The 14,966-nt window shown below is 42.3% G+C and overlaps 1 pseudogene; it reads left to right on the top strand.

Annotated features, from left to right (window-relative positions):
* The first annotated feature begins 512 nt into the window (after positions 1-512).
* On the top strand, positions 513-813 carry LOC132531606 (cytochrome c oxidase subunit 7B, mitochondrial-like; annotated as a pseudogene).
* Positions 814-14,966: the final 14,153 nt, after the last annotated feature.

Here is a 14,966-nt window from a genome sequence, read left to right as displayed (position 1 = left end):
ATCCCGATAAGAGGCTCCTATGAGCTCAGGACTCAATGCTGAAAGCAGAGTTTGGTGACCGTTTGGAAAGGCATCTTGAGTGGAGAGTGTGTCCTGGCTTGGCCATTGGGAGACTCAAGTTCTAAAGCACAGCTCTACTTACAACCTGTGAGAACTCAACAGGAAAGTGGGAATGATTTGTCTTTTTGTTTTTTAATTCTCAAAGCTTAGCCCAGTGTAGGAACTCAATAAAGCAAAGAGCGGGGAAGAGAGAGCCAGGGACAGAGGGAAAAATCTGGCCTCCCTCATGAACTTTCTATGGTGACCCCACAGAGAGAAGTGGGGAAGATGCTTTGTGAACTAAACACTGCTAAGTAAGTTCAAAAGTTTTGTGGGATAAAAGTTAGCCTCTAAATGCCACAATTGGAAGTTTAGCAAAAAGTCTGACAGTCTCATTTTCAGAACTCTTTGCAAGGGTACTTGATGTGAAGGTGCAAAAAACTAGCAGCTGCAGTTGCTGCAGTTCTGTCTTCAGTTCCACGATGTTTCCCCTGGCCAAAAATGCACTAAGTTGCCTCTGAGTTCAAAGCATTCAGCAAACAATGGCAAGGCAGAGCCACTGGAAGCAGGCACCTGATTTCCATGACAAATATGGTAACGCTGTGTTAGCTAATGGAGGCACCTTCTGTGTTGCCGGATGGGCATATACAGCAACACAAATTGGAATAGAATGGAACCTGTCCCCTGTTGGTAGAGTTGCCCCAAAGGGATGGAGAGATCAGTAATCATCCCTGCTGGTTTAATACTGAATTGTTTCAAAACCAACTCGTAACTGATGCCAAGTAAAAGCACTGTGTACCCATTACAATATGGCGTGATTGAAGATTTAAAAAATAGAAGTTTGACAGTCTCTTCTGGAAGGATCCACACAGGATTTTCCTGCACGGAACAAGACCCAGTTTACATAGCCCATGTGCTGGGTCACGGCCCCCCTTCTTTGGAACATGAGGGGTTGATTCCCGTGGGTGTCCTGGGGCCAGGCTCTACTGAGAAGTAAACACCTTGGTGGTACCACATGTTCATGGGTCCCTGTTTACACTGTGTCAGGAATAAATGGAGCTGGTGGCACAGGAATGCCATCCAGGGTGGGACTGTGACCAGGCGGAAGGGAGGGGGGAGATAGGGGCTGGCAGTGGGTTGAGGTACCAGGCCAGGGGTACCCACGGCCAACTGCACTCAGGGCTTCAGTGCACCTTTAAAGAGAAACATGTTCTTAACCATTTGTTGGGTTTTGGGCAGTGCAGTTGGGTAGACAAGAGAACAGTTTCTACAACCAGACTGCCTAAGTTCCAACCGTGGCTTTGTTTCTTTCTAGCTCTAAACCTGGATGAGTCTTGTAACTTCTCGATGGACACGGGGATGATGATAGTATCTACCTTGTCAGCTTGTTGAGAAGGCCCTGGGGCTGGTCACAGCCACAGACCAAGTGTTTGGTAATTATTTGCTCTCCTGGAGACTCCTCCCAGGTGTGCCCAGGTCAAACACTTGAATCAAAATCGAATAATTACGGTAAAAGAGGCATTGGTCAAGTGATAGGCATGTTCACAATGTCTCCTTCAGCCACATATATCTCAGTCTTCACCACGAGGAAGGAGTATTTTGCTTATCACAGACACGAAAACTGAGGTCATAACTGGTGTTCAAGGTGGACCGCTGATAAGCACACCAGTCTTGGGTCCACCCAGACCTGCTTCTTGGAAAACAGCACAAGCAAGTGCTGTGTTTGCCAACACAGATCTCATCACCACCAGAAGGATCTGTGCAGACAACATGGTAGTTTCTGAAGGAGACCTGAGTCTGACTTCAGCAGCAGGTGGGAAACAAAATACAGTTGGTCCTCTGCACCCACAGATACTGTGCCACACCATTTTATATAAGGGACCTGGGCATCCACAGATTTGGGGATCCTCGAGGGTTCCTGAAACCAATCCCCCACAGACACTGAGGGGCAACTACGGTCAGTAGCTGCAGATGGAACATTCTCCCATAATACAGAGGCAGGTCACAAGGCATGGAAGCTACAGGCAGCTACCTCTGAGGCAGAGGAATTTAAAATGTTGCTCCTAATCTTCAATGAAAGATAAAAGCTGAAAACTCAAAGATCCCCTGTTCAAAAATGCCCTTCAGGCTTTGCCCAACTGAATGGGGAAAATATCGCGCTCAAAACCCTAGAAATATCTAGGGATGTCAGATTCTAGCTTTGGTTGAAAACCAGGTAAGGAGGGATCAGGTCTTTGAAGAAGGTCTGCTGAAGTCTCTGAGCTCCAGGCCCACCAGAAGCCATGCCCAGCGAGGCTTCTCTCCCCTGTCCTAGATGAAATCATCAGAGACGGCCTCTGGAAGCTTGAGGAAAGGGAAGCACCATGTAGCAAAGATTCATCCCTAAACCTAATCTGTATTCCTCAACAACTTCCCTGGAGAAGCTCTCTGCCGTGCCAAAGGGAGAAGATATTTTCATTCCTTGTTTTATAGACTTGCTTCCTTGCTGGTGCAGGGAACACCACTCTCCTGGCTCCTAACTCTGCTGGATAGGTACAGATGATTATATGCTTTAATTTCATTTCTTTGAATAGGAAGAAGATGATCGCCAGTAATGTATATGAAAGTCTTATAACAAACAAAAGTAAAGGGTTATGCAAAAATGTATAAGGAATGATGGTGATCACAGTTATAAAGATAAATGTTATGCAGCAAAGGGAAGAAAACCTAAATTTTAATGACAGAAGAATAATTAATAAACTATGGCTTATCTATATGATAGAGGTCTAGACGGCCATTAAAAGCCATTTTACAATGAACTTTTTATGATGAAAGAAACTCTTTATGGACTAAGGCTGTGTGAAAATCACATGCCGCCTGCCTGCAGGTAAGCTACATGGACAGATGGACGTAGAGACAATGAGAAGGAAGGGGAAAGGAAGAAAGTTACAATATATAAACAGGATTTACCTTAGAGTGGGTATACCAGTGATGAGCTTTATTTTCTCTTTTACTCTTATTTCTTTCATTCTATCCTGCCTTGTTCTGAAAGCAATTTAAAGTTGTTTACAGAAGGGAGAGGGGGAAGATGGCGGAAGAGTAAGACGTGGAGATCAGCTTCCTCCCCACAGATACACCAGAAATACATCTACACGTGGAACAGCTCCTACAGAACACCTACTGAACGCTGGCAGAAGACCTCAGACCTCCCAAAAGGCAAGAACCCGCCCCCCGCCCCACGTACCTGGGTAGGGCAAAAGAAAAAAGAAACAACACAAAGGATAGGGACGGGACCTGCACCTCTGGGAGCGAGCCGTGAAGGAGGAAAGGTTTCCACACACTAGGAGCCCCTTCGTGGGCGGAGACTGCGGGTGGCGGAGCGGGAAGCTTCGGAGCCACGGAGGAGAGCACAGCAACAGGGGTGTGGAGGGCAAAGCGGAGAGATTCCCGCACAGAGGATCAGGGCCGACCGGCACTCACCGGCCCGAGAGGCTTGTCTGCTCACCCGCCGGGGTGCGCGGGGCTGGGAGCTGAGGCTCGGGCTTCGGTCGGAGCGCAGGGAGAGGACTGGGGTTGGCGGCGTGAAACAGCCTGTGGGGGGTTAGTGCACCACGGCTAGCCGGGAGGGAGTCCGGGGAAAAGTCTGGAGCTGCCGAAGAGGCAAGAGACTCTTTCTTGCCCCTTTGTTTCCTGGTGCGCAAGGAGAGGGGATTAAGAGCGCGGCTTAAAGGAGCTCCAGAGACGGGCGTGAGCCGCGGCTTAAAAGCGTGGACCGCAGAGACGGGCATGAGACCATAAGGCTGCTGCTGCCGTCACCAAGAAGCCTGTGTGCAAGCACGGGTCACTCTCCACACCTCCCTTCCCAGGACCCTGTGCAGCCCGCCACTGCCAGGGTCCCGATATCCAGGGACAACTTCCCGGCAGAACGCACAGCGCGCCTCAGGCTGATGCAATGTCACGCTGGCCTCTGCCGCCGCAGGCCCGCCCCTCACTCCGTGCCCCTCCCTCCGCCCGCCAGAGTGAGCCAGAGCCCCCGAATCAGCGGCTCCTTTAACCCCATCCTATCTAAGCGAAGAACAAATGCCCTCAGGCGACCTACACGCAGAGGCGGGGCCAAATCCAAAGCTGAGCCCCGGGAGCTGTGCGAACAAAGGAGAGAAAAGGAAATCTCTCCCAGCAGCCTCAGGAGCAGCGGATTAAATCTCCACAATCAACTTGATGTACCCTGCATCTGTGGAATACATGAATAGACAACGAGTCATCCCAAATTGAGGAGGTGGACTTTGAGAGCAAGATATATTATTTTATCCCCTTTTCCTCTTTTTGTGTGTGTATGTGTATGCTTCTCTGTGAGATTTTGTCTGTATAGCTTTGCTTTCACCATTTGTCCTAGGGTTCTGTCCTTCCATTTTTTTAATTAAAAAATTTTTTTTTCTTAATAATTATTTTTTAATTTTTATTTTAATAATTTTTATTTTATCTTACTTTATTTTATTTTATCCTCTTTCTTTCTTTCTTTCTCCCTTTTCTCCCTTTTATGCTGAGCCATGTGGATGAAAGGCTCTTGGTGCTGCAGCCAGGGGTCAGTGCTGTCCTCTGAGGTGGGAGAGACAACTTCAGGACACTGGTCCACAAGAGACCTCCAGCTCCACGTAATATCAAATGGCGAAAATCTCCCAGAGATCTCCATCTCAACACCAACACCCAGCTTCACTCAACGACCAGCAAGCTACAGTGCTGGACACCCTATGCCAAACAACTAGCAAGACAGGAACACAACCCCACCCATTAGCAGAGAGGCTGCCTAAAATCATAAGGTCACAGACACCCTGAAACACACCACCAGACGTGGACCTGCCCACCAGAAAGACAAGATCCAGCCTCATCCACCAGAACACAGGCACTAGTCCCCTCCACCAGGAAGCCTACACAACACACTGAACCAGCCTTAGCCACTGGGGACAAACACCAAAAGCAACAGGAACTACGAACCTGCAGCCTGCAAAAAGGAGACCCCAAACACAGTAAGATAAGCAAAATGAGAAGACAGAAAAACACACAGCAGATGAAGGAGCAAGAAAAAAACCCACCAGACCTAACAAATGAAGAGGAAATAGGCAGTCTACCTGAAAAAGAATTCAGAATAATGATAGTAAAGATGATCCAAAATCTTGGAAATAGAATAGACAAAATGCAAGAAACATTTAACAAGGACCTAGAAGAACTAAAGAGGAAACAAGCAACGATGAACAACACAATAAATGAAATTAAAAATACTCTAGAAGTGATCAATAGCAGAATAACTGAGGCAGAAGAACGGATAAGTGACCTGGAAGATAAAATAGTGGAAATAACTACTGCAGAGCAGAATAAAGAAAAAAGAATGAAAAGAACTGAGGACAGTCTCAGAGACCTCTGGGACAACATTAAATGCACCAGCATTCGAATTATAGGGGTCCCAGAAGAATAAGAGAAAAAGAAAGGGACTGAGAAAATATTTGAAGAGATTATAGTTGAAAACTTCCCTAATATGGGAAAGGAAATAGTTAATCAAGTCCAGGAAGCACAGAGAGTCCCATACAGGATAAATCCAAAAAGAAACACACCAAGACACATATTAGTCAAACTATCAAAAAATTAAATACAAAGAAAACATATTAAAAGCAGCAAGGGAAAAACAACAAATAACACACAAGGGAATCCCCATAAGGTTAACAGCTGATCTTTCAGCAGAAACTCTGCAAGCCAGAAGGGACTGGCAGGACATACTTAAAGTGATGAAGGAGAAGAACCTACAACCAAGATTACTCTACCCAGTAAGGATCTCATTCAGATTTGATGCAGAAATTAAAATCTTTACAGACAAGCAAAAGCTGAGAGAGTTCAGCACCACCAAACCAGCTTTACAACAAATGCTAAAGGAACTTCTCTAGGCAAGAAACACAATAGAAGGAAAAGACCTACAAAAGCAACCCCAAAACAATTAAGAAAATGGGAATAGGAACATACGTATCGATAATTACCTTGAATGTAAATGATCAAGTGGGGTTTATTCCAGGAATGCAAGGATTCTTCAATATATGCAAATCAATCAACATGATACACCATATTAACAAATTGAAGGAGAAAAACCATATGATCATCTCAATAGATGCAGAGAAAGCTTTTGACAAAATTCAACACCCATTTACGATAAAAACCCTGCAGAAAGTAGGCATAGAGGGAACTTTCCTCAACATAATAAAGGCCATATATGACAAACCCACAGCCAACATCATCCTCAATGGTGAAAAACTGAAACCATTTCCACCAAGATCAGGAACAAGAGAAGGTTGCCCACTCTCACCACTATTATTCAACATAGTTTTGGAAGTTTTAGCCACAGCAATCAGAGAAGAAAAGGAAATAAAAGGAATCCAAATCAGAAAAGAAGAAGTAGAGATGTCACTGTTTGCAAATGACATGATACTATACATAGAGAATCCTAAAATTCTACCAGAAAACTACTGGAGCTAATCAATGAATTTGGTAAAGTAGCAGGATACAAAATTAATGCACAGAAATCTCTCGCATTCCTATACACTAATGATGAAAAATCTGCAAGTGAAATTAAGAAAACACTCCCATTTACCATTGCAACAAAAAGAATAAAATATCTAGGAATAAACCTACCTAAGGAGACAAAACACCTGTATGCAGAAAATTATAAGACACTGATGAAAGAAATTAAAAATGATACAAATAGATGGAGAGATATACCATGTTCTTGGATTGGAAGAATCAACATTGTGAAAAGGACTCTACTACCCAAAGCAATCTACAGATTCAATGCAATCCCTATCAAACTACCACTGGCATTTTTCACAGAACTAGAACAAAAAATTTCACAATTTGTATGGAAACACAAAAGACCCCGAATAGCCAAAGCAATCTTGAGAATGAAAAACGGAGCTGGAGGAATCAGGCTCCCTGACTTCACACTATACTACAAAGCTACAGTAATCAAGACAGTATGGTACTGGCACAGAAACAGAAAGATAGATCAATGGAACAGGATAGAAAGCCCAGAGGTAAACCCACGCATATAGGGTCACCTTATCTTTGATGAAGGACGCAGGAATGTACAGCGGAGAAAAGACAGCCTCTTCAATAAGTGGTGCTGGGAAAACTGGACAGCTACATGTAAAAGTATGAGATTAGAACACTCCCTAACACCATACAAAAAATAAGCTCAAAATGGATTAAAGACCTAAATGTAAGGCCGGACACTATCAAACTCTTAGAGGAAGACATAGGCAGAACACTCTATGACATAAATCACAGCAAGATCCTTTTTGACCCATCTCCTAGAGGAATGGAAATAAAAACAAAAATAAACAAATGGGACCTAATGAAACTTCAAAGCTTTTGCACAGCAAAGGAAACCATAAACCAGACCAAAAGACAACCCTCAAAATGGGAGAAAATATTTTCAAATGAAGCAACTGACAAAGGATTAACCTCCAAAATTTACAAGCAGCTCATGCAGCTCAATAACAAAAAGACAAGCAACCCAATCCAAAAATGGGCAGAAGACCTAAATAGACATTTCTCCAAAGAAGATACACAGATTGCCAACAAACACATGAAAGAATGCTCAACATCATTAATCATTAGAGAAATGCAAATCAAAACTACAATGAGATGTCATCTCACACCAGTCAGAATGGCCATCATCAAAAAATCTAGAAGCAATAAATGCTGGAGAGGGTGTGGAGAAAAGGGAACCCTCTTGCACTGTTGGTGGGAATGTAAATTGGTATAGCCACTATGGAGAACAGTACGGAGGTTCCTTAAAAAACTACAAATAGAACTATCATATGACCCAGCAATCCCACTACTGGGCATATACCCTGAGAAAAACATAATTCAAAAAGAGTCATGTACCAAAATGTTCATTGCAGCTCTATTTACAATAGCCAGGATATGGAAGCAACCTAAGTGTCCATCATCGGATGAATGGATCGAGAAGATGTGGCACATATATACAATGGAATATTACTCAGCCATAAAAAGAAACGATATTGAGTTATTTGTAGTGAGGTGGATGGACCTAGAGTCTGTCATACAGAGTGAAGTAAGTCAGAAAGAGAAAGACAAATACCGTACGCTAACACATATATATGGAATCTAAGAAAAAAAAAATATCATGAAGGACCTAGGGGTAAGACGGGAATAAAGACACAGACCTACTAGAGAATGGACTTGAGGATATGGGGAGGGGGAAGGGTAAGCTGTGACAAAGTGAGAGAGTGGCATGGACGTATATACACTACCAAACGTAAAATAGATAGCTAGTGGGAAGCAGCTGCATAGCACCAGGAGATTAGCTCGGTGCTTTATGACCACCTAGAGATGTGGGATAGGGAGGGTGGGAGGGAGGGAGATGCAAGAGGGAAGAGATATGGGAACATATGTATATGTATAACTGATTCACTTTGTTATAAAGCAGAAACTAACACACCATTGTAAAGCAATTATACTCCAATAAAGATGTTTTTAAAAAAGTTGTTTACAGCATACATACAAGATAAAATTAAATTTGAGAAAATGTAAGCAGATGAGGAATACATATAAGAAAGATAAGCTATAGCTAGCAGGGTGGCTGGTATGTCGAATGAATTCTGTGAAGCCCTACACAGTAGACAGAGATCGACCACACATTCACTCCTAAGCTTTCTAGCCAACAACACAGAGAGGGAGACACAGCAGATGATGTGGCTTCTACTTCATTTTGAGGACAAAATGAAGCATTCACAGGAAAATAAAGCAAAATGATTCCATTTAAGAAAACAGGAAATGCTCAACATCATTAATCATTAGAGAAATGCAAATCAAAACTACAATGAGATATCATCTCACACCAGTCAGAATGGCCATCATCAAAAAAATCTAGAAACAATAAATGCTGGAGAGGGTGTGGAGAAAAGGGAACCCTCTTGCAGTGTTGGTGGGAATGTAAATTGATACAGCCACTATGGAGAACAGTATGGAGGTTCCTTAAAAAACTACAAATAGAACTACCATATGACCCAGCAATCCCACTACTGGGCATATACCCTGAGAAAACCAAAATTCAAAAAGAGTCATGTACCAAAATGTTCATTGCAGCTCTATTTACAATAGCCCGGAGATGGAAACAACCTAAGTGTCCATCATCGGATGAATGGATAAAGAAGATGTGGCACATATATACAATGAAATATTACTCAGCCATAAAAAGAAACGAAATTGAGCTATTTGTAATGAGGTGGATAGATCTAGAGTCTGTCATACAGAGTGAAGTAAGTCAGAAAGGAAAGACAAGTACCGTAGGCTAACACATATATATGGAATTTAAGAAAAAAAAATGTCATGAAGAACCTAGGGGTAAGACAGGAATAAAGACACAGACCTACTAGAGAATGGACTTGAGGATATGGGGAGGGGGAAGGGTGAGCTGTGACAAAGCGAGAGAGAGGCATGGACATATATACACTACCAAACGTAAGGTAGATAGCCAGTGGGATGCAGCCGCATAGCACAGGGAGATCAGCTCGGTGCTTTGTGACCACCTGGAGGGGTGGGATATGGAGGGTGGGAGGGAGACGCAAGAGGGAAGAGATATGGGAACATATGTATATGTATAACTGATTCACTTTGTTATAAAGCAGAAACTAACACACCATTGTAAAGCAATTATACTCCAATAAAGATGTAAAAAAAAAAAAACAGGAAAGAAAGTTCTCCCATGTTCTCTGCTCATCGGGACACTGTGGAAGGTGGTAAATAGTGGGGCAAAGTTTGTCGCCCTCTGTGACCCAGTGAGTCACCTTCAGGGAATCCAAGCAGACACCGTGTGAGTTGAAGACACAGTGTCAAAGTAAGCATAACAGCTGCAGTGGAGGGCGGGTTACTAATTCCAGGCTCTGTGCTGACTTCTGCAAACTACCTCATCTAATCCTCACACAGCCCTACATTGTATCATCATCATCCCTCACAGACCTGGAAACAGTTTAGAGAGCAACTCAAACTCAATGAGCTGGCACATGGCAGGGCCAGTATTCAGACTCTCCATGCCCAACATGGTTCACCATTCCGCCCTATTGCTTTTCAATCCAGAAGAAAATAAGCAGTGTTCCATACAGGGCAATGGCACAATGCCAAAATGTAGTTCATTGAAAAAAACCCAACAGGGGATCGTTTTTCTCTTTTCTGTATTTCCAAGCTTTGGCCAATGATTAGGTTTACTTTTAAGTTGTCCACCCTTTTGGGTTCCCTGCACCACTTCTCAAGCCACTCTGACTTGCACTGTTTCCAACTGACTTTCAGAGTTCTGGAGGCATCCGTTTCTCTCTACCTGATGAAGGACCTTCCTCGGGATGCAGAGAATCACCTTGGTTGTAAATAAGCTCCTCCTCATGCTGCAGCTTCTACAGTTCCAACGTTAAGCCCATCAACAAACTATTTCTATGAGGTGAATCTTCAAACTGAACTTAAATCAACTGTGAACACATCACTGAGCCCCTCCCGCACAGCCCTTCTTCGCCTCATGTATCTCTGATTCCTCACCCCATCCTTTGGAGGGCATGTTCTATTAGACCCAACAGGTGGAGGAAGTAGGGAGACCCAGGAATTTAAAATGGTATTAAACTGACCAAAACAATATTTACTAGAACTGGTAATGTTGATTGGAAATAAGTGCCCTCCTACATTCACATGTGGAATATAAACAAGAATAACCTTCATTCCCGAGGACAGTTTATAAAGCATGCCAACAGCGTTGACAGTATACAGAGCCTTTGAACCAGAAATTCCACTTGAGTAGATTATTCTAAGGAGACAAGGATAAATGAAGGCAAAATTTAGCTAGTAGGATGTTTCCTAGCACTGTTTTAATAGGGCAAGACTGGAAGCCAAATGTCTAAAAATAAGAGTTTGTTTAAATAAATTGGGGTCTACCTTTATAAACAAATAGCCCGCATCCACATAAAAGCGATGTCGTAGAACGAAATATATTGACTTTAAAACTATTGTTGCTTCTGATGTATTTAAAGTGAGGAAAGTGGGTAACAAAACAATTTGTGCCACATGATCTCATTTTTCAAAGAAACACTGTAATATGAATGTGTAAGAAAAAATCTAGAAAGATATAAATATATACTCGAAAAGGTTGATAGTAGTTATTTCTAGAGTTGTTATTACCAGTAGATTTTAATTTCTTCTTTTTGTATATATGTTGTTTAAACTAACCCATAGTGAAGATGAATTACTCTGTAAAAAAATGAAAAGGAATTTAAAAATGAAACAAGCAAAACATACCAAGCCTCCAGTTTTGCATTTCTGTTTATATAGAACAAAAGAGCCAAGATATGGATTAAATAACTCACAAAGCCAGGTCAGAATATTCTTCTGTGTTTGTCTCTGGCATTGCCGTGAACGGAGCTAAAGATGTAACAACGCTTCACATCAGGTGGAGGTTGATGGAAGACACCCATGTAAGCATGGCACTGTCTCCTGAGGGATGCCAACCCAGGGATGTCAATAAAAGTAACCCAGAGCTTTCTCTCTCTAACGCTTTCAAGTTCAAACCAATTTTTATAATATTCGTAAGAAATTTCTTCACCCAAACCCTCCCCATCTTGGATTTCACAAGCCCACACCTACCCCAATGGACCCAGCAGTGGTTTATTATAGCTTTCACGGAAGCAGAAAGCACTTGGCAATCAAAGATAATTCTGCTCCCACGTGAATAAATGCAGTTCAGACTCGTCTGCCACTAAAAGTCCTCAAAGGAATAGAAGACATCAATGCATATGATTTTAGTTCTAAACTGTTTTTAAAGTATGTTCCAGCACACTTAATAGCAGAGTGAGCTAATGTACATCAGCACTTCTTTTTCTTGAAAGCTGCTTCCATGTGTGACTGAACAGAAAGATGCATCCTGGCCTTTCATCTAAAACAGCATCTGAGAAAGTGATTGTTTTCCTTCGCCCCTTTCCTTTTCCCCGGTTTGGGAAAACTTTCATTCTCTAACAAAAACTTATTAAGTTTCTGCTAGAAAACACAGATATGACCATGTTTCATTGCAGTGGCTTTCAAATGGTACCCTGTACAACCTCCCTTGCCTTGTTTTTGCTAGACCAACTGCCAAGCAAATTCTGGGCTTCCAGATAAAATGTCAAGGAGTTTCAAGGCTTAAAAATGTTAGAAGGCCACTCACCAAAGGGCGGTAGGGATACAAGGCCCCTCATGATGTAACCTTAGCTTGCCTCTCTCCATAGTTCCATGAATTACTTGGATGGTTTGCATGTCCAGTGTACACCTTGTTCTTTCGTGCCTCAGTGGCTTCCCACACTCTGCCCTCTCTACTGGATCCACCTTCCTATCCTTGACTGCCTAGGAACTGCTGACACACTTGCTCAGACATCCCCTGCTTTATGAAGCATTCAATGAACAAGGTCCTTTCCAACTTTCCCAGCAAGGTCAGCCCCTCCAATGTCAAGGCTACTTCCTGTACCTTAGAGATAATCCCATCATTACATGGGTCACACTCAGCTAGAGTATGTTTTACATGTACATCTTCCTTACCAGAAAGTAAGGGTTTTGAGAGCAATGTCTAGGTTATATCTCTTTTTGATCCCAGAATTAGCATAGCACTCTTCTCAATAACTAAGGGCTCATAAAACTTAGTTGATCTAGACCAAAAGGCTACATTGGGTCATCAGAGAGAGTGAAGGAAAAGGGAAGTGGGGGGAGGAAGAGAAGATGGAGAAAGTGGAAGATACAGGAGAGGAGGGAGAGAAAGAGGGGAGTATGGGGTGAAATACTCAAGAATGTGATGGTTTTAGAATCTTGAAATCTGGCTTTTTGTGTGGCCAAAATTTTCTTACCGTATTACCTTTGTTGTTTAATTGATGTCAAGAGAAGGTGAGCAAATAGGTAGTAATATTAAACTTTGTGTGTTTCCAGGAGAAAGTGCAGTGTTGGGGAATCTGTAGGTGCATATTGGGACAGCAAGACACTCTTAAATGTGTGTTTTAACAACTTATGCTTGAGAAATGATTATTAGACATCAAAATATCTTTCATATATCTTTGTCCACTTTGCCTTTAAAATTCTCCATGACAACATTTCTCTAAGTATGTTCCATGGACTAGGTGGTGGGTGAGAAAAAGATCAAATAATTCCTGGCTTAAAAACACTTTTAGGAAACGTTGAGTTAAATTAAAAAATTCTTTGTCTGCAAGACTACCCAGGTCTTTAAAATACTGTTACACATTTTGGATCTCTAAGAGTATTCAGAATTTCTCAAATTCAGTTGACCATAGAATCCCTTTTTGATAGTGCATCCCTTGGGTCTAAAACACACCTTAGAAAATGAAGTCCTACATAGTAAGTAGGGTAGATATCGTTCCTTGCCATTTATAAAGGGCACCAATACTAAAGAAAGTGATATCCTCAAGAGCATATGGCGAGTAAGAGTGAGGATTTCAAGCCAAGTACCAGAGACATTAGTTCACTGTGATTCCTAATCACTTTGAATATAATGCAATTTAGGTTTTGGGAATGTTTATTTTGGCCTGAATCAAATTTCATACTTCAGAATTAGGTGTGGAACTTTTAGACCCCCCAGGCTTTATCTATGGAGTCCCACATGCACAGGTAGTCCTGAAACAGGCTTAATATAATGGGAGTTTTAAAGCCGGAGCCCAGGACTTCCCTGGTGGTCCAGTGGTTAAGACTCCGCGCTCCCAGTGCAGGGGGCATGGGTCTGATCCCTAGTCAGGGAACTAAGATCCCACATGTCACATGGCACGGCAAAAATTTAAAAAAAAAAGCAAAGTCAGAGCCAAGCCCTGAGGCTTGGTCATTACGCATAGATGGAGAAGCTACAGCGATCTCCCCGCACATTCAAGCCACTGTTAAAATGTACCTTTTGATAGATTTTCATGGAAATAAGCAGTAATTTCCTAGTACTTAGACATTGACATAGATAATAGACTAACGAAATAGATCTGAAAGAAGACAGATATTCACACTGCAATTCAAATTAACTTATTTTGTCCATCAATATCACTGGAAATAAAATTTTCTGGTCACAATCTTCCTCTTATCACAGTAATGTCATAAAACAGAAGCTACTAGAAGGTATAACCTTCTTTTTAGCCTTACACTAAAACCACTATAGATTTTCACCACCAAGTCATTCTAGATTCGTAGAATCCATCTTCCACTTCAAGGCACATCCTAAGCATCGTCACTGTCAGAATCAGACATTGTTTCAAGAAAAGCATCAGAGCAGAGACCAAGAGACTGGCTCTGCTGTCAACTAGTTTATGACCTTACGCGAGTCATTTGCTCCCCCTAAACTTTGTTGCTATAATCCTATGCCGTCTCAGCAGTGGCCCCTAGCCACAGTTGGCAACTCTGCCTCAGAAATGCAGCTAGCCCTCACTGAAGTATGCTGTAAATGTAAAATACATACTCAATTTCAGATACTTAAAATGAGAAAAAGACTATCTCAGTACATTTTATATTGAATTCACATTGAAATGATACTATTCCCGAAGTATTGGGTTGATTAAAATATATAATTAATTTCACTTATTTCTTTTTACTGTATTATTTTAAGTGTGGCTATTAGAAAATTTAAAATTACCATCGTGACTCGCTTTATATTTATATGGACAGCCTTGATCTGATCTGTCAAATGAGGTCATGGTTTCAGATCACCGCACAGTTACCTTCCAGCCCTGAACTTTTAAGATGGAACACTTGATAGAGAATAGAACCCGGGAAGATGTGAGGCATAAACACTGACTGAAAGAACCAGCAAGACAATGTTCCAGAGGAGACTCTGAGCTTGAAGAATCACAGAGGAAACACTGGGTGTGCCGCCCAGGGGGAATGGGAAGGGGAGAAGCCAC

The sequence above is a fragment of the Lagenorhynchus albirostris genome, chromosome 13 (genome assembly GCF_949774975.1).
Source record: "Lagenorhynchus albirostris chromosome 13, mLagAlb1.1, whole genome shotgun sequence".
In the NCBI taxonomy this organism is placed as follows: Eukaryota; Metazoa; Chordata; class Mammalia; order Artiodactyla; family Delphinidae; genus Lagenorhynchus; species Lagenorhynchus albirostris.
This window is presented reverse-complemented; position numbering and strand designations above follow the sequence as displayed.